Below are 23,067 nucleotides of genomic sequence, written 5' to 3'. Positions count from 1 at the left end.
AACTAAACTGATTAAGGGTATGGAAAACCTTACATACACTGACAGACTGAAGAAGCTGGGGCTGTTCTCCCTGGAAAAGCGGAGACTCAGAGGAGATATGATAGAGACCTTCAAGATCCTGAGGGGCATCGAAAAGGTTGACAAGGACAGATTTTTCAATTTGAAAGAAACCACAAGAACAAGGGGTCACTCGATGAAATTGAAGGGGGACAGGTTTAGAACAAATGCAAGGAAATTCTTTTTCACACAGAGGGTGGTGGACACATGGAACACCCTTCCGGAGGCCGTGATAGGAAATAGCACAGTACAGGGTTTCAAGGAAGACCTGGATAGGTTCCTGGAGGACAAAGGGATTGAGGGGTACAGATAAGAGCAGTGGAAGGTTTAGAGATAAGTGTAGAGGTAGGTATAAAATTAGTCAGGGACCGCTGCTCAGGCAATATGCCTGATGGGCCGCCGCGTGAGCGGACCGCTGGGCAGGATGGACCTCTGGTCTGCCCCGGCGGAGGCGACTACTTATGTACTTATGTACTTATAAGACCCATGTCTATTCTTCCATGTCTATAAAGGATTTCTAAAAACATGCAACAAATCAGTAGATACTCGTATGCTAGTTCATCAGAAGCCATGTCGGCAGGTGTTACAGTGCTGCCTACACATCTCATCAACACTCTTTGATTTAGAATACCAGGTTTTGTTTCATTGTGTGAACCAGGAGCATAGCCAGCCCTCCAATTTTTTTTTTGGGGGTGGCCCTAGCGTGGCCTGAAGAGGCAATGCATTTTTTCCCCTCCCCCTAATCCTTGCATTAAAAATATTACCTTTGCTGGTGGGGATGCCCAAGCCCCATCGATCAAAGAAATTCACTGCCAAGCCGCTCCCCTCCTCCTCATGCTGCTGCACTATAGAGCAAGCTGGCAATGTACCTTCAACCACCGATGCAGGGATTCATTGCCTACGCTCAGTTCTTGCATGATCTGAGCATGTACTTGCAATTCCAGTGTTGGCAGTTGAAGGCACGCTGCTAGATTGAGCCATATTGCAGCAGTGTGAGGAAGAAGGGAGTGGCTTAACTGCAAATTTCTTTGGCTGGCCGGGCTTCCGCATGCCTGTCAGTCATTTAATAGGTGCTGCAGGTTTTGAGGGGGCCTGGGCCCCTAAGGTCCCACCGTGGCTATGCTACTGTTGTGAATTGCATTTAGTGAATGTTGTTGCTACGAAAAAGTCATAATAAGCAGAAGTCTTTTTGGATGGAAAGATACAGTGGCATAGTAAGGGGTGGGTGAGGGGGAAGTCTGCCTCGGGTGCCATCTTCCTCAGGGCACCGGCGCCCCTCTTCCTCTATGCCCCCCTTCCCACTCTTTCCCTTAACGTGCACGGCCCCCTTCCCCCGTACCTTTTTAATTTGTGCAAGAGCAGCCACCAAACTTACTGCCCGTTTCGGCTTCGACACTCTCTCTCTGACGTCATTTCCGGGACCTGCGCCTAGGAAGTGACGTCAGAGAGAGCGCCAAAGCCGACGTGGGTAATAAGTTGGTAGCTGCTCATGCACAAGTTAAAAAGGTACAGGGAAGGGGCGTGCATGTGAGCAGAAAAGGCTCCTCGACTATCAGGCCTGGAGAATGGAATCATCTGGAAGCCAAATCCATTTGGCAAGCGTGAAATTTTAAGCATATGGGAACAGGGGATCCTTCCAACCCAAAGGCTGTGGGCCAGTTCACTGCAGATATTGTCCCATGCTGTGTCTGTGGGAAGAAAAGTCCAAGAGAAACAGTCCTTATATAGATAACAATTGGGCATTTATAAGCAAAACAAATGGTAAAGAACCTCATCCTAAAAGTATTCATACGATGAGAAGGAAGCGGTAACCTGTCTCCAGAGAAACAGGGCACCTTTTCTATTTAAAATTTTTGTTTTATTTATGCAATTTCAATTAGCATAATCCAAGTATAAAACTTTTTACATTTCCATAAAAAGAAGCCAGAGACATGGTTTTGGGAACATACAAAAATACACATCAAGCTTAAAGTCTGAACAATACTAAAATGAACCTGAGTAAACAAAATGTAACTCAACTCTACTAAGGAGCGGACATTCAGATTGTGGGAGGCAGGTCAGCTAACTCTCATGGTCAGATCTGACCATGGATATTTAATGCCAGGCTGTTTCCAGTAATTGGCTGATGATAACGTAACCGGCTAAGCCAATATTCAGCGCTGGCTGGTTATGTAAAGATTAGGGTTACCAGACGTCCGACATGTCCAGGGGTCCATACAGCTTTTCAAAACCTAGCACCTTGTCCGGGTTTTGAAAAACTTCCTGACATAATCGTGGCGGGAAGGGGCATCCACGCATGTGTGGACGCAACGTGGTGATATCACCATCACACGCGCATGCACGGAAGCCGTCTGGGGGCGGTGCTGGGGGCGGAACAGGGCGGTCCTGGAGGTGTGGCCATGGGTCCGGATTTTCCCAAAGGAAAATCTGGTAACTCTAGCAAAGATAGGCCTGCTATTTACTCAGCATGATTTGTCCGCTTAACTTAGCTGCTCAGCACTGAAAATGGCTGGTTATTGCGCGATTATAGCCAGTTAACTTTTTGCTGCTAACCCACTACTACTACTTTTTATCATTTCTATAGTGCTGAAAGGTGTACACAGCACTGTACACTCAACATAGATGGTGCCTGCTCAGAAGAGCTTACAATCTAACTAGGACAGACAGAACAAATGGAACAGATTGGGGGAGGGGGGTTGGGGGAGTTTCTTGCAGAGAGAATGATTGGATGGACGTAGTTATCTTACGGTGAGTGGGAGTTGAAAGCAGCCTTGAAAAAGTGGGCTTTTAGCTTGGATTTGAATTAGAGAATGACACGGTGACAAAATTCATCACCGTCCCCGTCCCCGTGGATAACCGCAGGAAACCATCTTCATGTCATTCTTTAAGGAGAGAGGGCAGAATCAGAGTATGAATGGCCACAACCACTGACCCTCAAGCTTTGCTTTGAAGAATGCTGGTGTAGAAGGACTGAGGTTGAAACAGACACTACAGAATGACAGTCTCTGGTATCCAGAGCAGATATTGTGATGTCATAATGTCTCATTCCACCAATGCCTAAGAGCCAATCACATCAGTGATGTCACAATGGCGTCATTATCCTTGGCTCCCATAAGAATCAGGGTATGAATGGCCACAACCACTGACCCACAAGCTTTGCTTTGAAGAATGCTGGTGTAGAAGGACTGAGGTTGAAATAGACACTAAAAAATGACATGGAATTATTTCCTGCAGTTATCCGCAGGGAACTAAGGGAACGGTGATGAATTTTGTCACCGTGTCATTCTCCAATTTAAATACTGCTAGAGATGGAGCTTGACATATTGACTCAGGCAGCCTGTTCCAGGCATTCGGTGCAGCAAGGTAGAAGGACCCAGGAATATTCAGCAGAGATAACCAGTTATCTCATGCTAAATATTTGCATGTAACCAGTTAAGCACTATTTAACTCATCAGTGCTGTTTCTGACCGGTTAACTAGCACTGGATACTTCCTAAATAGATTTCCTAAAAACATCATCATTTACTAATTGTCTAATAGACGTAGGTAATATATTCCACATTTTTGTTGTCTGATAAGAAAATGACAAGGAGAAACGTCTCTTATATTTCATACCCTTACATGCTGGAAATAATAATTTCAATCGACCGTGTATCTTGTACCTTTTGATAGAATTTGAGAAACTGATTAATCTATACATATAAGGCGGTACAATTCCCTGAACAATTTTAAATATTAGACATTACAGTACAACTTATCAAGCAAAATGATAAGGAAAAAAGGGAAATCAAAAACGATCACGCATATAAGGCCTGGTTAGTGCACATACATTTGGTAGTTGCCGCGGGATGCCTGCTGAGCGCATCCTGCGGTATGCCATTTTAAGCGGAATTAGGCACACATTACTGCCTAACAGCTTAGTAATAGGGCCCCTAAGGCTGAAAATTCATCCAAGCTTAAAAGTTATGCTTGTAAATTTAGGCCTGCCATTCGTTTGCCGAGGCTTATCATCCTAATTTATGAGCTTAGTGCCCAAAATCAGTGCTAAGATTCTAAGTATTTTTCCCCTCCCTAAATCTGCCCCTGTTGTCACCCACTTTTTATGCTCCTAAATTTTTGAGTCTAGTGAAATTTTGAATATAAATATAAGCAGAGCCGGTGTTAGGGGGGAGGCAAATGCCCGGGGCCCCACAGCTCCAAGGGGCCCCCACAAGCCAGGATGTCCTTTCCTTCTCCCCATCCTGGTCCAAAGCCTACTCCCTAACACCTTTTAAAATATAAAAGGGTCACCGACGCATCAGCAATTCTCCAGTGCTGTCTGTGGCCTCCTCCATGCTGTTCCTCTGTTGTGGGTCTGCTCCCTCTGTCGCAAATTCCAGTTTCTGCTTGAGCAGACCACAGCAGAACAGTGCTGAGGAGGTCACGGGCATGCTGGAGAATCACTGCTTTGCTGGAGACCCCTTTACATTTTAAAAGGTTAGGGAAAGTGGACTTCGGACTAGAGGGGTGAGCAAAGAAGGACATCCCAGCCTACAGGGGCCCCTTGGAATAACTGATTTTAAAATGAAAGGAGAGATGCTGGGATGGGAAGGAATTTGGTGGAGCAGGGAGGGGGTAGGGAGGGAGGGAAATGAGAGATGATGGATGGGAGGGCAGTTGGGAAGTGGAAGGGAGAGATGGTAGACCCAGGGGTGGTGGGGAAGGAAAGACTGGATGGAAGGGCATTTGGTAGGTGGTGAAATCAGGGGAAGGAGCAGGAGGAAGAGGAATTGGGAGGCCCCCCTCCTTAATTTCTGCCCTGGGTCCCAGCATGTCATATATCGGCCCTGAATGTAAGCACTCAGCCCTAGTAAATTCTCAGAGAAGCCAGCTTAGGAGCATAACTCTCAAAGTTAGCAGCATAAATCCTTTAAATATCAGACCTTATGTTTTCTGACTATCATCATTAAGTATACCTAGTAACCCACTCCTTTCTCCCCCTTCCTAATCAAAATATCAGTCCCTGGCAGCTCTGATGGAGCATGCTTGGTAATATATTAGAGAATAAAAAGATACAAGGAGAGAAAACTGAAAGCCCAAATCAGCAGCTGAGAAATGGTCCTCAGCTGGGTGCTTGATCGCTGCCTAAGGCAATCTGTCTGAGCTCTTACTGGAGGCCTTCATTTACATTTCATCTGCAAACACTGCACGCTCTCATTTGAAGTTTAATTTTCTTTTCCTTTCCTTGCTCTAATATTTTCCTTCCATATTAAGGTTTTAAGAAATGAAATACATCTCTGGAGTGGGAGGCCTCTGGTGTACAATTCCATTACAGTGTAGAGGCAGGCTATGTTCTCCACAGAGAGGTGAGGGGCATCCCTCACTTAGGGCAAGATTCTCAAAACTTTAACGCCGTCGCTAAGCTGTTTTACTACAGTTTAGCCTGCACGCATTTTAGCGGTGGATTATCAAAACGGATTATCTTTTTCTTTAGCGAGGTTTCTAGTAGTCTCCAACAATGGCAGAAATGGAAAAATGACGGACGAGATTAAATGAAACTGCAAAGGTGGCAATGCAGTTATCATGGGTGACTTTAATTATCCAGGGATAGACTGGAACCTAGATACCTCCGGCTGCGGTATGGAGACCAAGTTCCTGGATGCTGTAGGCGATTGCTTCCTGGAACAACTTGTCAAGGAAAATACGAGAGGAAATGCAATTCTGGACTTAATTTTAAATGGACTATGAGGACCGACAAGGTGTAGAAGTAGAAGGGACATTGGAAAGCAGTGATCACAATATGATCCGCTTCAACCTGGACACAGGGGCAAAACATCGATCCAGAACGACGGCTACGGCACTGAACTTCCGAAAAGGGAATTACAAAGGGATGAGACTCTTGGTGGGGAAGAAGATTAAGAAGAGGATAAGCAATGTAAAAATGCTAGAGCAAGCATGGTCCCTTTTTAAGGACAGTTACTGAGGTGCAAAATCTATATATACCACGTATCAACAAGAGATCCAGAGGAAAAAGAACAAGGAACTGGCGTGGCTCACTGTAGTGGTGAAGGAAGCGATCAGAGACAAGAAGACTTCGTTTAAGGAATGCAAAAACGGACAAAAACTGGAAAAAGCACAAACATCATCACAGCAGATGCCATAAGGTGGTAAGAGGTGCCAAAAGAGACTACGAGGAAAAAATAGCTAAGGAGGCAAAAAACTTCAAGCCGTTCTTTCAATATATTAAGGGGAAATGACCCACGAAGGAAGTGGTGGGGCCGTTGGATGACCATGGAATAAAGGGAGTGCTAAAAGAGGACAAAGCCATTGCCGGCAAACTGAACACATTTTTTGCATCTGTATTTACCGAAGAGGACATACACAATATACTAGAAGCCGACAGGCTTTACGTAGGAAATGAAGACGGGAAACTAACAGGGTTGACGGTCAGTCTAGAAGAGGTATGCAGGCAGATTGATAGGCTTAAAAATTATAAATCCCTGGGACTGGATGGCAACCATCCAAGGGTAATCAAGGAACTGAAAGGGGCTATAGCTGAACTGCTTCAACTAATAGCCAATCTGTCGATCAAATCGGGAAGGTTTCTGGAAAACTGGAAAGTGGCAGATGTTACGCCAATCTTCAAGAAAGGTTCGAGGGGAGATCCGTGAAACTACAGACCGGTGAGTCTGACTTTGGTACCAGGAAAGATGGTAAAGGCGCTGATAAAGGACCGCATCATTGATTACCTTGATGGACACAATCTGATGAGGACCAGCTTCAGCAAAGGAAGATCTTGCTTGACGAACTTGCTGCACTTCGAGGGAGTAAACAGGCAGATAGACAAGGGTGACCCGATCGACAATGTATATCTGAACGACTACTTTGAAAAATTGCGAGCCAAGAAATTGAGGGTGAAATACTCATGTGGATTAAAAACTGGCTGGCGGATAGGAAACAGAGAGTGGGAGTAAATGGATAATACTTAGACTGGAAAAGCGTCTTGAGTGAAGTGCTGCAGGGTTTGGTGCTTGGACCCGTGCTCTTCAACATATTTATAAACGACCTGGAAATTGGTACGACAAGTGAGGTGATTAAATTTGCAGACAATACAAAGTTATTCATAGTAGTGGAGGAGGATTGCGAAGACCTGCAACATGACATAAATACACTCGACATAGCTGCGACATGGTAAATGAGGTTTAATGTGGATAAGTGTAAGGTGATGCATGTCAGTAACAAATACAGGATGTCCGGTGCAGTACTTGGAGCGACCCCCCAGGAAAGAGACTTGGGAGTACTGGTTGACAAGTCAATGAAGCCGACCACGCAATGCGCGGCGGCGGTGAAAGGGTGAACAGAATGCTAGGAATGATTAAAGAGGGGATCACGAATATATCTGAGAAGGTTATCATGCTTCTGTACTGGGCCATGGTACACCCTCACCTGGAATGCTGTGTCCAGCACCGGTTGCCATACATGAAGAAGGACACAGTACTACTCGAAAGGGTCCAGAGAAGAGCAACTAAAATGGTTAAGGGGCTGGAGGAGTTGCCGTACAGTAAGAGATTAGAAAAACTGGGCCTCTTCTCCCTTGAAAAGAGGAGACTGAGAGGGGACATGATCGAAACATTCAAGATAATGAAGGGAATAGACTTAGTAGATAAAGACAGGTTGTTCATCCTCTCCAAGGTAGAGAGAACGAGAGTGCACTCTCTAAAGTTAAAAGGGGATAGATTCCGTACAAACGTAAGGAAGTTCTTTTTCACCCAGAGAGTGGTAGAGATCTGGAATGCTCTTCCAGAGGCTGTTATAGGGGAAAACACCCTCCAGGGATTCAAGACGAAGTTAGAGAAGTTCCTGCTGAACCAGAACGTACGCAGGTAAGGCTATTCTCAGTAAGGGCCGCCACGTGAGCGGACTGCTGGGCACGATGGACCTTTGGTCTGACCCAGCAGCGGCAATTCTTATGTTCTTATGTAAATGTGCTCTTTAACATTCAAATGAGCCCTTCGGTGGATTCTTAAAAATCGCTGAGGCATTCTCAAAGAGCAGCATCGGCTTTTGGCAACAAAAAGCAGTGACTGGTGCCATTACAGTGCCAGCATTTGTGTTTTGACTGTGGCTAATGAAAAAAAATGTGTATCTATAGATTTTTAGTGAAGGGTAGTAAAATCACACTTCTTTTGAGTTTTGGGGAGAGACAGGCATGTTTCATGTGCGTTTGTTAAAAGCCAACGTTTCTTCTTGAGTGCATGTATGATACCCTTGTCTTGTGTGTTTCTGGCTGTGGGTCTTGATTAAATTTTACATTAAAAACAAATTACAGAATTTACCTGAATTATAGTAGTTTTTTGGAGAGAAAAGCATGTTTTATGCGCGACTGATAAAAGTCGACGTTGCTTCTCCCCTCCTCTCCCTGCCATTACTGCAACAGCCTCTACCTACCATGCCCAAACTACATGATAAAACAACTACAGACCATTCAGAACACAGCCATCAGACTCATCTACTGTCTCAACAAATATGACCACATCACCCCCGCCTATGTAGACTCTCACTGGCTTCCGATAAAAGCTAGAACTCAATTCAAGTTCTATTGTCTTCTATTTAAAGTAACCCACGGAACAGCCCCCTGTTACCTAAACAACCGCCTATACCGCTACCACTCATCCAGATCGAGGAGAACTCAAAACCAATTCACCTTCCCCCCTCATAATGGTACCCGAAGTAAGAAACTATACGACAGCCTTCTAGCGACACAGGCAGCGAAAATTGACCCCACCATCACCAAACTAATGATCAACACAACAGACATCAAAGTGTTTCGAAAAGAAATCAAAACATTTCTATTCAAAAAACATGTCCTTACTAACTAGTCTCCTCCCCTTTCGCACAAGCTCTCCCTCTCCTGAATATCACATTAGTCAACTCCTAGAACCTTTCCCTTCAAAAATACTCAGACTCCTAAATAAGCATTTACCTCACTATCCAACAAACATCTTACGTCACTGTTAGGTAACTTCTCGTCTGCAACCCGCATATACTGATATTCTCCACTACATCCTGTTATCACTTGATTCTCTTAAATATAATTCTCATAATTGAATGTAATTCCTATAATTGAATGTAATTCTTATAATTGAATCCTCTACCACACCATGTAAAGTACATGAATCACGGTTATGCAATTTCCCTAGATAATCTATTAAGTAATATCTCTAGATAATCTGTTATGTAATTTCTCTGAATAATATTTGTTTTGCAATTCTCTCGGTAATGTCCAGATCTCTTATAATTTGTAATCTGCCTAGAACCGCAAGGCACAGGCGGAATAGAAATCACTAATGTAATGTAATGTAATGTAATTCGTCCAATAGTGCAGCAGGAGAGTGAGGGGTTTGTTTGTTTTTTCACAGTGTTTTCCTGCGCATGTGCCCATGCAAATGTAGGAAATCTTCGCTGCTGTCCGCCAATCTTATTTGCATGCGTGATTTTTAAAGAATGTTTCAGGTTTTTAGATTCGGTTATAAAAACGGCTGCGGTAGCAGACTGTCGCTTTTTAACGTGGGTTTTTGAATATCCTGGCCTTTAATTCCCTTTCTTTCACCATAGCCCACCTCATCCAACATTGCAGGACTCAGGGCAGATGTCAAGGTGAGGACCGTAACATGTCCTGTGAGGCTTTTAGCATGGTTAGCCAGACCTAAGTATGGTTGATTGTGTTGTGACGATAAACTTACACTGGTTGTGTACTTGTTTACTGTGTTGAGTAGCCACCATTTGAAAGAAAGTGTCGGGATGGGGTTGGTTGAAGGGGCACAATCTTCTCCAAAGATTGAGGTTTTCTTGTCAAAATCAATCATATTTGTGAACAATGTTTTGCACAGTGTTGTTGATTCTTTCATTATATATAGCCCAATAAACACAGTATCATGAAACAAGCAATAATCACAACACAACACTTTCACCTAATATGATGCAATAAATGGAAACTTCCCGTGCGTTGCAGGGAAAGACCTTTGAGCTCCCCGAAGAGGATCAATTGGCGGTTATACCCCGAGGCAGCATGGAATTGTGAAACGCTGGCCATTGTTGGTGTGCCGATCCTCTGCATAAGATAAGTAGTTTTGTACTATTATCTGGTTTATCATTCTTCCATTGCATTGCACAAAGTCATTTTGAATTTGGCAAAAAGGAGGGTTTTTTTTATGCCCATGAGGTTTCTTTTGCGGCAGGCTTGTGCTGCATTTTCTGAAGCTTTTTCCTCCTTTTTGCATTTAAATTAACTCGTGCAGGCTAAGTTGGATTGGTTTGTGATTGTTAGATTCTAGTGAAGTTTCCTTTTATTACACCATATTTGTATTGATTCTTTCATTTACATAATTTTGTGGTGAAATACATATCCATTGAATTAGGTTTTCCAGATGTCCAGATTAGAGAGTTGCGCGGGGATAGAAATCCCACCCGTCCTCGCCAAAGTCCCACCCGTCCCCACCCGTCCCCGTGAGGAATCCCACCCATCCTCACCCGTCCCCACGAGGAATCCCTCCATCCCCACACGTCCCCGCGAGGAATCCCCTCCGTCCCCACCCGTCCCTATAAACTACAGAAATAGTTATTTCATTTAATTATGCTACTGAATTAAAGGCTCTAGTAGAAACCCATTTACAAATAAGCAAAAAGACTTTATTAATTTGGAAATATTAATTGAGAAGAATACATACTTTGTAAACGGGTTTCTACCACAGCCCTAATGTTTATAAATTTTTATCAACACAACTAATATACTACTTTATCCTAAAGCAAAAAAAAAAGAAAATAATTTTTTTCCTACCTTTGTTGCCTGGTTTCTGCTTTCCTCATTTTCTCATTCAATTCCTTCCATCCACTATCTCTCTTCTCTCTGCGTCTTCCATTTGCTCTGTTACTGTGCCTCTCCCTTTCTCCCCCCTTCCAAATTGGTCTGGCACCCATCTTCTTCCCTCCGCTTCCCCCATAGTCTGGCATCTCTGTCTTCTTCCCTGCCAGCGTCTTCTCCCCACTCTCTCTTCCCCATTTCCTTTCAGCGTCCTTCAACCCCTCATCTTCCCCATGTCCTGTCAGCATCCTTCTCCCCCCTCTGTCTTCCCCATGTGCTTTCAGTGTCCTTCTCCCCCCTCTGTCTTCCCCGTGTCCTTTCAGCGTCCTCCCCCTCCTCCATCTTCCCCATGTCCTTTCAGCGTCCTTCTCCCCCCCCATCTTCCCCATGTGCTTTCAGCGTCCTTCTCCCCCCTCTGTCTTCCCCATGTCCTTTCAGCGTCCATGTCCATGATTCTAAGAGAGGATAGAATGCCAAGGATCCCTGATGACTTATTAGAGAGGTTTCCCCATTTTGCCTCAAAAGGATGAGAATCTGAAACATGCTTTTGAGGAGGCTAAGGGTGGGTCTGAGTGCTATCCTGAAGCGGGGAGTCTTGTACAGAGAGATTTCCAATGGAATTGGAAGAGATATTAAGACAGTTGGTAATACCCAAAAACTTTTTATCAAATGTTGTTATGTTTGGCCCATGAACACCCCACTGCAGGACATAAAGGTGTTGCAGCAAACCTCAAACAACTACTGGCTAGGTTTTTCTAGCTAGGTGTATTCAAAGAAGTTCAGACCCACTGTGAGACCTGTGGGCCTTGCCTGAAGGTCATTAATCCTAGAATAGTAGAAGCCCCTATAATTCCCTTGCCCATGGTAGAAGAACCATTAGCTTGCCTGGGAATGATATAATTGGCCCTTTAGAGAAAAGCAAAAAAGGGTATACTGATATTCTGGTCATACTGGATTATGCTACTAGATTTCACTGGGCTTCCCCTCTAAAGAATATTTTGAGTTGTGCCATTGCTATGGAGATGATAAATTTGTTTTGCCAAATTGGATTCTCCAAGGAAATCTTGACCGATCAGGGTATGAATTTTCAGTCCACTACCCTTAGACAACTGTGGGAGGCTTTTGGGATTCACTATTCTCATACAGCGGCCTATCATCCCCAGACAAATGGTCTAGTGGAATGATATAATCAAACCCTTAAGAATATGTTAAGGAAAGAAACCTTAAGGATATATCTGAGATCAAGATTGGGATAGTCTCCTTCCCTTTGTATTATGTGCCACCTGGGAAGCTGTACAAGCCTCGATGGGGGTGAGCCCTTATTAATTATTCTTTGGGAGGGCTCCCTAAGGTATTTTGGATATTGCCAGGGAATCATGGGAAGGAGAAGATACTGAGCCCCAGAATGTGTTATATGAAACTGTTCAAAAAAGTGTTTAACAATATTGGCCAAGATAGCCAAGTTAATCTAGTGAAGAGACAGGAAAAGCAGAAAACATATTATGATCAAAAGGTGAAAGAGAGAGGTTTGAATCTCAATGACAAAATTTTAGTGTTTGTCCCTTGTGGCCTCCATAAATTTATGGCCCACTGGAAGGGACCATTTATGATCATTCACACACTAAATCCTGTTAATTATGAAATCAGGGATGACCCTTGGACAGTCACAAACCTACCACATAAATGTACTACAGAAATGGAAAGAAAGAAAGGTTCTGGTTTCTATCCTGGAGGGAGAAACAGAGGAGGAGTTAGGTTCTCAAATAGAGGAAATGCAGGATCCAGGACAAGTGTTGATCAATCCTAATATATCTTTGAGGCAAGTCGAGAAAGTCCAACAAGTAGTGGATGAATTTTGTGATGTAATTTCACACATCCCAGGGAAAACCACAGGAATAGAGCATGACATTATTACCACACCTGGTAAGATAATAAGGTTGAAACCCTATAATTCAGGGGTCTCAAAGTCCCTCCTTGAGGGCTGCAATCCAATCGGGGTTTCAGGATTTCCCCAATGAATATGCATGAGATCTATGTGCATGCACTGCTTTCAATGCATATTTATTGGGGAAATCCTGAAAACACGACTGGATTGTGACCCTCAACTTTGAGATCCCTGCTATAATTCATACAAGGCTAACCAAGAAGTAAAAACCATGGTGAGGAAAATGAGGTAATAGAAAAATCAAAAAGTCCCTGGGCAAGCCCCATAATGCTCAGTGTTCTCCCTAGCGTGTTTTAGCCGGGTGCTGCGCCTGGCTGTCATCTTGCATCCGCACCATCAGCATCAAAGCCGCGCTCCAATCCTCTTCCCTGTCCCTACTCCAGGGGTGCCCAATCTGTGGCCTGACAAGCAGTTTTGTGCGGCCCAGCTTCTCTCTCCCTCCAGCGGTAGTTTTCTGGCCGGCTCCCTTCTGCAATCGGCTGCGGGTGGCGTCAGCTCCTTGCGCGATCTGTGGCTGTGTCAGAAGCGTTCCCTCTGACATCACAACATCAGAGAGAAGGCTTCCGAATCAGCCATAAATCGCGCGCGCAAGGAGCTGGGCCGCACAAAACTCCTTGTCGGGCCGCAGATTGGACACCCCTGGAGTAGAGACAGGGAAGAGGATTGGTGCGCGGCTTGCAAAAAAAATGTGTCTGACTGGAGTTTCTGAATTATTAATTGGTGAAATTGGTGAGTATTTTGGGGTATTTAATATATGTGGTCTTGAATAAACTCAGAACTTTGTATAAGGGATTGAAACCTTCATATACAGTACAAAATGGGAACAGATCAAAATAACTTGACCCATTTCTTTAAATTTATTTCTAATTTCTGCACTGGCAGCTATGACTGTTTGAATGACAATCACTCTATCCAAAAGGAAGAAGACTAAAAATTATTCCCAGAGGATAGTTCCTCATGTAGAGGGATAAAAGTTCACTGCACACAGCTGGTGGAAATGCCCAAAACCAGGTGCTCTAGAGCAGTGTTCTTCAACCGCCAGTCCGTGGACTGGTGCCAGTCTGCAGAAATTTTTTGCCGGTTCACAGGGCCGGCACGTCCATCGGGCCCAAGACAGCGTTCTTCAGCTGCCAGTCCAAGGTGCGATCAACGCAGCGTCTTCGGGCCAACTTCCTGAGTGCTGCAGTGCACAAAGCCATGGGAAAAGGCTCCTCCATGTGGCCTGCGCTTGAACCGGAAGCCTTCTCTCTGACATTGCAACATCAGAGGGAAGGCTTCCAGATGAGGCGCGGGATGCATGCGAGAAGCTGCTGCCACAGCTTTGTGCAATGTAGCACTCAGGGAGCCGGCCCGAAGATGCTGCATTGATCGCAAAGTGAACCGGTCCAAAGATAACACCGGGGGGGGGGGGGGGCAGGCCAGAAGGCAAGGCACATGGAAGGAGAGAGACAACAACGGTAGGGGAAATGCTTTAATTTTTTTTATTTAGTGATTGATTTGTCTGGGTTTTTTTTTTAATTTAATTATTGATTTGTCTGTTCATGAAGAAATGCATTTGTTTCTTTTCGTCTGGGGTTGTACTGCTTGTAGAGTCTTGCATCTTAGGGTTTGTTTGTAAATATTAGTACTTTTAGTTTTTGGTCCTGCATTTGCATGGGGTTATCTGTTTTAGGAATGAATGTTAAAAAGCATATGGTGTGCTTTGTGTATTTTTATTTTGTGGTTAAGCATTATGTGTTGTTAATACAATTATGTTATGTGTTTATATGAAAAATGAATGGAACAAATGGTGTTACAATTAGTACTATTATGGAGGCGGGGTTTGGGGCAGAGATTAAGTGGAGATGGGCATGACTTAGCCCAGTGTTCTTCAACTGCCGGTCCATGGACTGGTGCCGGTCCACAAATAATTATTTCAATTCCGCCAATCCATAGGTGTCAAAGGTTGAGGAACACTGCTCTAGAGATCCATATCAATTGTAGATACATTTGATAACTCTTCAAAAGCATTCTAGAAATGGTCTAGTTCATCTTACCTGCATAATCCTGATACCCTGCACAGAATTTATATCATTGGTGTGGAGGAAGAGGGAAAAAGATATTTGAAGGGAGAATTGTTGGGAAGTGAAAGGAAGAAATGGTGGACCTGGGGAAGGGAGGCAGGCAGGCAGGCAGGGGGAGAGATGGGATGGGGTCAATTGGGAAGAGAAAGGGAGAGAAGTTGGATCTTGGGATGGAAGGAGGGAGAAATGTTAGGTCTGTGGATGGAAGGCAGAGATGCAGCATCTTTCTTTTTTCCCCCTCCATTTCATTGTTCAGCATCAAAGGGGGAGGGAAGAAGAAAACAGAAAAGAGAGGGAGCAAAATGTTGGACCATGGAGATAGAGGAGGAGAGATGGACCCATGGGAGGGCAAGAGGGAAGAGAGCTGGGATAAGAAGATGCTAGGCAGGAGATGGAAAGAAAGGGACAGGGAGTTACAACCTGACCAGTGGAGAGAGGGAGGGGATTCTGAAAGTGGTGAGCCATGTGGATGAGGTCAAAAGGGAAATGACAAGATGAGTGAGAGAGCAGTGAGTACAGTGGTAGAAATGTGGTAATGGGGAGTAGATGGAAGGCAATAGGAGGCTGGGAAAGGAGTGAGATGGAAAATGGGAGAGCTAGGGACTGAGAGAAGATGGAGAATTGAGAGGTAGCTGAACATTTATAAAGAAGGGTGAGAAAGAAGGCAAGATTTGAGTGGACAGAGGCAAAAAAAAGAAAAAGTTAAGAAGGCTGAAAGGGAAAAATCAATACGTTGGAGACAGGCATAAGGAAAGAATGGAACAGTACTGAGAAGAGGAGGACAGATCTATTGGATTAAAGGGGGCACTGCCTGATACTGATACCCTATTACATTAGATCTAATAAAAGGATATTGACAGATTCTACTTACACTTCCAGATGTAAAACAGCATTTAGTATCCCAATCAGTCATTATCAATTTGTGCAGATGCCATTTGGTCTTACTGGAGCTTCCACTTCATGCCAACACATGATCAACCAAGAAGGTTCCCATGGCAATTATGCAGTGGCTTACATGGATGATGTAGTGATTTTTTCCACATATTGGCCTTCCCATTTGTCTAAGATCCGGGCCGTATTAAAACTATAAGAGACACTGGATTAACCATTAATGAAAAAAAATGTTCCTTTGCTCAGGAGGAAGTAAAGTTTTGAGGATATACAGTAGAGTGGGTCATGGGGAAATCAGGCCCGTCCTAGATAAGGTGAAGAGCATGGAGTTTCCCCATCCAAGAAAAAAACAAGAATTATAGGGATTCATGGGCATAACTGGGTTTGAAGGTTTATTCCTTATTTTTCCACAAAAGCCAAATCCCATCCTACCCAACACCAATGGGGATCCTCTGAGTGGAAGGCATTTCAGCTAATGCAGGAAACTTTACGGCAGGAGTCTGTATTAAAGGAGGTAGATTTTTCAAAGGAATTTATTTTGCAAATGGATATATCTGAGAGTGGGCTAGGAGCAATGCTTTCTCAAATGCATTAGAGTGAGGATTATCCTATAGTATACTTCAATAGGAAACTTTTACCTCTTGAGCGGCCCTAAGCTATAGCTGAAAAAGAATGCTTAGCCATAAAATGGGCAGTTGAAACCTTGAGGTACTATTTATTGTGTCATAATTTCACCCTGGTAATTGATCACCTAAAATGGCTAGCCCAGATGAAAGACAGTAACTTCCACCTAACCCAATGGTACTTGGCCCTACAGGTATATAATTATAGAATAGTCTATAGGGCAGGTTCATTATATTCTAATGCTAATGTCTTGTCTCACATATATTCAGATCTAGGTGATGAAATTTGGTGGCCAAAAGAGCGGTAAAGGTCTTAAGGGGGTAATGTGATAAAGAAGGTAGGATCCCAGTCAATAAGAGCATAACAGAATCTAATCTCTTAATTAAAGACCTCCCAATAACAGATTCCTTGAGCCCTGTTCCAGACATCTCCCCTAGGACAAAAATAGTCCCAGAAGCTACTTCCCCAAGGAATCAAGAAGAAAGTAAAGGAAGAGCACATCATTTCCCAGTCCCTAAGAAGAGAAAATATAGATGAGAAAGAACTGCCTAAGGAAGAGATGATCTGGGAATCTTAGAATGAGGAGGTTGATAGCCCCATGGAAATAGAGGAATCAGAGGAGCAGAAAATTATGGAAATAAGCAAGTAACCTTGAGGGCACCCAAGAGAAAGAAGGAGAAAGTCATAGGGAGGAGAACCCTGTGATCATTTTATGTGGGTGGTGACTCACACATTCAGTGCACAGGTAACAAGAAGAATATTGGCAAGCCTGAATGGCACCTTGAAGTTTCTTTACCATTGATGATTTTGTTTGGACTAGTTAAGTCCCTAAATGGTTCGGGGTGAGCTATAAACTAAATGGATCAATTTGCATACCTATTACCTGTTGTAGAACCTTTGGACTGATGGTTTGAAATCTGGGGGATTGCATTTTGTTTTTCTTTTTAATTATTAAATGAATATATGATGAACTAGATATCATTAAGATGATGTTTTATTTTCTCACCCTAATCGTCATCATATGAGGAGACTATGACCTCCTTGGATATTTTTTGAGGTTGGATGGGTGACCCTCAGAGGGATGAATGCTGGTGTCTTGCCTAACCTCTGGTAAACCCATCCCTGGACTCAGTGGCATAGCAAGAGTGAGCGGCGCCAGGGGCAATGTTGCCCCTCCCTGCCCTCTTTCCCATGCCCCTTCCCCGTACCTTTTTAACTTCAGCACAAGCACTTACCAACTTATTACCCACATTGGCTTCAGGTCTCTCTCTGATATCACTTCCTAGGTGCGAGTCCTGGAAGTGACATCAAATAGAACACTAAAGCTGGCGCAGGCAGCAAGTTGGTGGTTGCTCGCACCGAGGGGAAGAGAAGGGGAATGTGCGCAGCAGGGGGAGGAGTGGGAAGGGGGGCAGAGAGGAAAATGGGTGAGGGCACCCTGAGTAAGATGGTACCTGAAGCGGACCACCTCCCTTGCCCTCCCCCTTACCACACCACTGCCTGGACTATATCTGTGAGCCTTTCCAGACTGGAAGTGATTTCTGGAGAAGAAATAGAGGTCCAAAACTTTGAAAGACTTGCTGATAAGATGTTCTAGGCAAAGACTGAGATACCCATTGAGTGGCAGTATGCATGAAAGAGATTTGCATACAAAGGAGATAGTGCGTGCATATTTATTTTTTGCATATTAATTGTGGGTGTCCTGAGAACCTGACTAGCTAGGTATGTCCCAAGGACTGGATTGAGAACCCTTATTTTAGAGCAGTCATGCCCAAACTGTGGATTGAGACTCCTAATGGGGTCAACTCATCAAGAGATGGAGTCACAGAAAGAGGGATGTGTCCATTTTCTCTGGTCCTCCAATGTGACCCATACTCGATAATGTAGTAGGATGTTCATAGAATTTGCCGCCTCCTCCTATGTGGGCTTAGTGTTAGATTGTAAACCTGTGCTGACTATTACTGTTACCACCACAACGACTGCTGCTATCTTCCTGCTCTGAATAAGGGAAGAGGAAGTGGAGAATGGAAGAGAAGGTCTGCTATTTTCTTTATCATCATCTGAGATCATGTGAATTTAAGTGTTAAAATGGGATCATATTGGATAAAGTTTAGGAAGAACATTTTACAGTCCAAGGATGGTGGAACTGAGACATCTACCAGGGCACAAGTGGAAACTATGAGCTCCAATTTTGTCATTCTCTGAGTCAATGAGAAGAGGTGGGAGCCCCTTTATACCCTCCCTTTCTTCATCCCCACCACCTTTGCTATTCTAAGGCAAAACCTGTGCAGCAGGTTGCCATAGCAACAGAGAAAGGCCTCCTTTAGGCACTAAGCATAGAAAAATCAATTATCAGTAGAGCTCAGTATTGTACTATTACATAGCAGGACTGGAGAAACCAGCCTGGGGCATCTCTGGAATAGTGCTGAGAAGGGGGTTTCTGGATGGGTCAGGGACAAAAGCTCCTCCTACTCCTTTGAGATTGCAGCTCATTCAGAACTGGGATTTGGATCTAAAGCCATGAGCCTTCATTCCCATCCCAGCTCACACAGTCTATACCAGTGGTCTGAAACTCAAACCCTTTGCAGGGCCACATTTTGGATTTGTAGGTACTTGGAGGGCCTCAGAAAAAATAGTTAATGTCTTATTAAAGAAATGACAATTTTGCATGGGGTAAAACTCTTCATAGTTTATAAATCTTTCCTTTTGGCTAATGTGAGAAATGAAAATACTAATATTTTCTAATAGTGTTAATTATTGCAGATTAACATAGAGGGGGAGAACACTTAAATTGTATAACACTTGCATATAATCAGGTATGGTCAAATAACTACAGAGAAACTATCAAGATATTACTTATGCATATTATTCTAATAAGGCAGGGGTCACTAAAGAGGTAATATTATAAAGAAAATTTAAAATGGAACGTATGATGGTCATACAACAGGGACATTATGGGAAGTTTATGGATATTTGGGAGCCATTGACAAAATTTTGTGATTGTTGATTTTCCCCTTTTGATAATACAAGTTAGCCCAGGATGGGGGTGGGAAGATTTTTTATTTTTTTAATTTTGAGTGCAAATTTTTGGATAAATAGAAGGGGGGATGATATATATATTTGTCATAGAATATAATTCTGAGTGAATTTAAGTGCTGTTATGTTTAAATGTATTTATTAATTTTCAATATGCAAGTAAACAACTGCAGCAAAACAAAACTGGGTACTTACATTTATGCACAATATATACCGTCACCCCCTCCCCCCCCACACACACACATCCCCCCAAACAAAAACCGAGGAATCCCCGAGTACAGGAAGCAAAAGAATAGTCAAGTTACAAGTTCAGTAGTCTACTGGCAATGGGAGGAAGACTCAGTCAAAAGCACTCCCAAATCTAACAGAATTGTTGGCCAGGATCAGTTTCTAGATCAGTAAAATGTCTACGCTCCAAAGAAGCATGTACGATCATCAGCGATCTTCATTGACTGTAAGTAAGGGGTTCACTGGCCAGCCACTGGGACAAAATTGCCTTCTTGCCAAGTAACATCACTCTAGCCACAAAAGCTGAAAGTCCTTTAGGTTTGGGAAATGCAATAGTATAAAATCCAAATAGTGCTATGGGAGTCGGAGTCCACCACCAACCCCAGAGAGAGGTAGTGTAGTGGCCCAAACGATGCCAAAACTGAAGAATGCGAGGGCAGGACCAAAACATATGCCCCACGGAGGCATGTGCCTGAGTGCATTTAGGACAGTGATGTACCTGGGTGATGCCCATCCGATAAAGGCGGAGAACAAACTTAAGCTGCAATTCCCAGTGTACAATGTTGGAGGACACCTTCCTCAAGTTTTTCACCACTTGCTGCACCTGGTGGGCGGTAAGAACACACTGAAGATCCTCGGCCCAAGTTGCTGCTAAAATGGTAAAGTTAGGGCCTGATTGGCAGTCTCGAATGCCTACATGATGAAAGCGAAGAGGAATCAGTTGCTGTGCAGACAAATTAAACATCTCCGAGAGAGTCTCTTGGCAGGTTGCCGTCAAATGGTAAGCAAGCAGAGAACGAACATAATGGCAGGCTTGTAAGTATGCAAAAAACATCTATGCCTGTAAGTCCAAACGTACGTTGCAAAGAGGCAAAGGACGCAAACCGACCCTCTTCAGTATACATTTGAAAGATGTAATGTAAACCATAAGTGGTCCACCTCTGAAAAGATACAGACTGTATACCCGGCAAAAAGTCCCCATTTAAGTGCTGTTAAAGTGTAAATTAGAGAATGACACGGTGACAAAATTCATCACCGTTCCCGTCCCCGCAGATAACCGTGGGAAATAATTCCATGTCATTTTCTAGTGTCTATTTCAACCTCAGTCCTTCTACACCAGCATTCTTCACAGCAAAGCTTGTGGGTCAGTGGTTGTGGCCATTCATACTCTGATTCTTATGGGAGCCAAGGATAATGAAGCCATTGTGACATCACTGATGTGATTGGCTCTTAGGCACTGGTGGAATGAGGCATTATGACATCACAATATCTGCTCTGGATACCAGAGACTGTCATTCTGTAGTGTCTATCTCAACCTCAATCCTTCTACACCAGCATTCTTCAAAGCAAAGCTTGTGGGTCAGTGGTTGTGGCCATTCATACTCTGATTCTGCCCTCTCTCCTTAAAGAATGACATGAAGATGGTTTCCCACGGTTATCCGCGGGGACGGGAACGGTGATGAATTTTGTCACCGTGTCATTCTCTAGTGCAAATGACTGCATAACATGCTGCACTTATTTTTGGCTTTAATATGAATAAAAATTTACAATAAATAAATAAATAAAGTGGTAATGAAATACTGGTAAAATTCCAGAAGGAGTTTGTCTAACATTGTACATTAAGAAGTATTGCTGACTGAAAAGATGGGAGGGGGGCCTACAATGCCTACAGTCAAATGAACATTGTATCGAGGTATCGGCAGAATTTACCAGAAGAACTATTGTTTAAAAAGATGGTTTAAGCATGAGGGGCGAGTAAGTGAAAGGAGGGAACAGTGCCCAAAATGGGCAGCTCTAAATATGGCTAGGGTCTGAAGAATAAGGGGTGGAGAGATGGGAAGTAGGTGGGAAGGATTTGAGAGTTTGTGAACTGTACTGCTCTACCCATTTTCTACTCTGCATTACTATTTGGGGCTGGTGTTGAAAACTTTACAGTCATTGCCTGGCCGGTTCCTGAAGAAATGGTTTTTCATCCCCCGAAACGGAGTCCCGTTGGACGAATTCCATCTTGGCTGGCTACCTTTTTGACATACTGGAGAAGCTAAGTATTCCTTACTTGATTTTGACTACACCTGTGCCTGCTCAGTTGATTTTGGTCACTCACTTTCCCTGAATGAGGGGTAGAGACAGCTTTTACAATCACAGTATATTTATTGGTATTGAAGGTTTACTTTTAGTACACTGGTTTGTACATTGGTTTATCACATTTAAGTCACATAAGGTTAGCCCAGGGATGTTTCACAGTTAATACCCTTTCTGGGTTTATCTCTGTGACAGTTGAAGCCTTAGGGGCCATTTCCCCGGGCTAGCTGTGTGACTGAGGGCTTTTGCTTTACTATAATTCTTGGTTTATTTATTTGTGCTAAGTTGTTTTGAGCTATCTCTCCCTCTCATTCTATTATATTTTTGGGGCGGGGGAGATTATCATTTTGATCTACCCAATGAGCAGACAGATAGGAAGGGCTAACTAAAGACTGTACAGACTATATAATCAATGAATGTACTATGCCAGGTGTGTCCATCTTGCCAATTTCTGTGCATAGAGGGCACCCATGTTGGGCCCAAAATGTAAATATAGTGCTTACTTTACTCAAAGTCTCTCAGAGTCTTACTCATCTTGTGGGCAGTGCCTTTTCTCACAGCTAAGTCTTAATTATAATATTGTAATTTATAGCTAAAGAGACATATGATCAAGAAACTGTTTTGTTTTACATTTGTGATTATGATAAACATACTGAGGGCCTCAAAATAGTACCTGGTAAGCCACATGTGGCCCCCGGACCGCTAGTTTGAGACCACTAGTCTATACTATACTATATGTGATTTATATTCCACCTATTTTCAAAAAGAGTACTAAGCAAATTGCAAAAGAGATTCCTTTTACACTTGGAGGGTACAATTATATAATTAACATCTAGATCAGGGGTGCCCAACACGTCGATCGCGATCGACCGGTAGCTCAGGAAGGCAACGTGAGTCGATCGCAGAGCCCATCCCGGGCTCCGTGATAGACTCGTTTTGCCGTCCCGATCATCCACGCCGGGCATCCACTTTAGGCTGTTTTTGTTATCTCGGGGGGGGGGGGGGGGGGCGGGAGCGTGGCAGCAGCAGCCTGAAAAAGAAATCATCCTGGCCGGGGTCGGTGTCATGCTCCGGAGCTTCTACAGCCTTCCTATCTCCCTCTCCCTTCTACCTGCTTCCAGCCACACCCCCTGCTCCGCGGCTCTCTTCGGCAACTCAGCAGCAGCGATCGACACCAGCTTCTGACATCGGGGCCTACCCTCTGCGAGTCCCGCTTGTTTCAACTTCCTTTTTCCACAAAGGCGGGACTCGTAGATGGAAGGCCTCGATGTCGGCAGCTTGTCTTGATCACCGCTGCTGACG

The 23,067-nt window shown here is 43.8% G+C and overlaps 1 protein-coding gene across 1 annotated transcript in view; it reads right to left on the bottom strand.

Moving 5' to 3' along the window:
* Positions 1–23,067, bottom strand: part of SLC8A2 (solute carrier family 8 member A2) — a 298,636-nt gene that overhangs the window by 63,784 nt on the left and 211,785 nt on the right. The gene's annotated exons all lie outside the window — the stretch shown is intronic.

The sequence above is a fragment of the Geotrypetes seraphini genome, chromosome 8 (genome assembly GCF_902459505.1).
Source record: "Geotrypetes seraphini chromosome 8, aGeoSer1.1, whole genome shotgun sequence".
NCBI classification, from domain to species: Eukaryota; Metazoa; Chordata; class Amphibia; order Gymnophiona; family Dermophiidae; genus Geotrypetes; species Geotrypetes seraphini.
The sequence above is the reverse complement of the archived record's forward strand: the minus strand, read 5'-3'. Positions and strand labels throughout refer to the sequence as shown.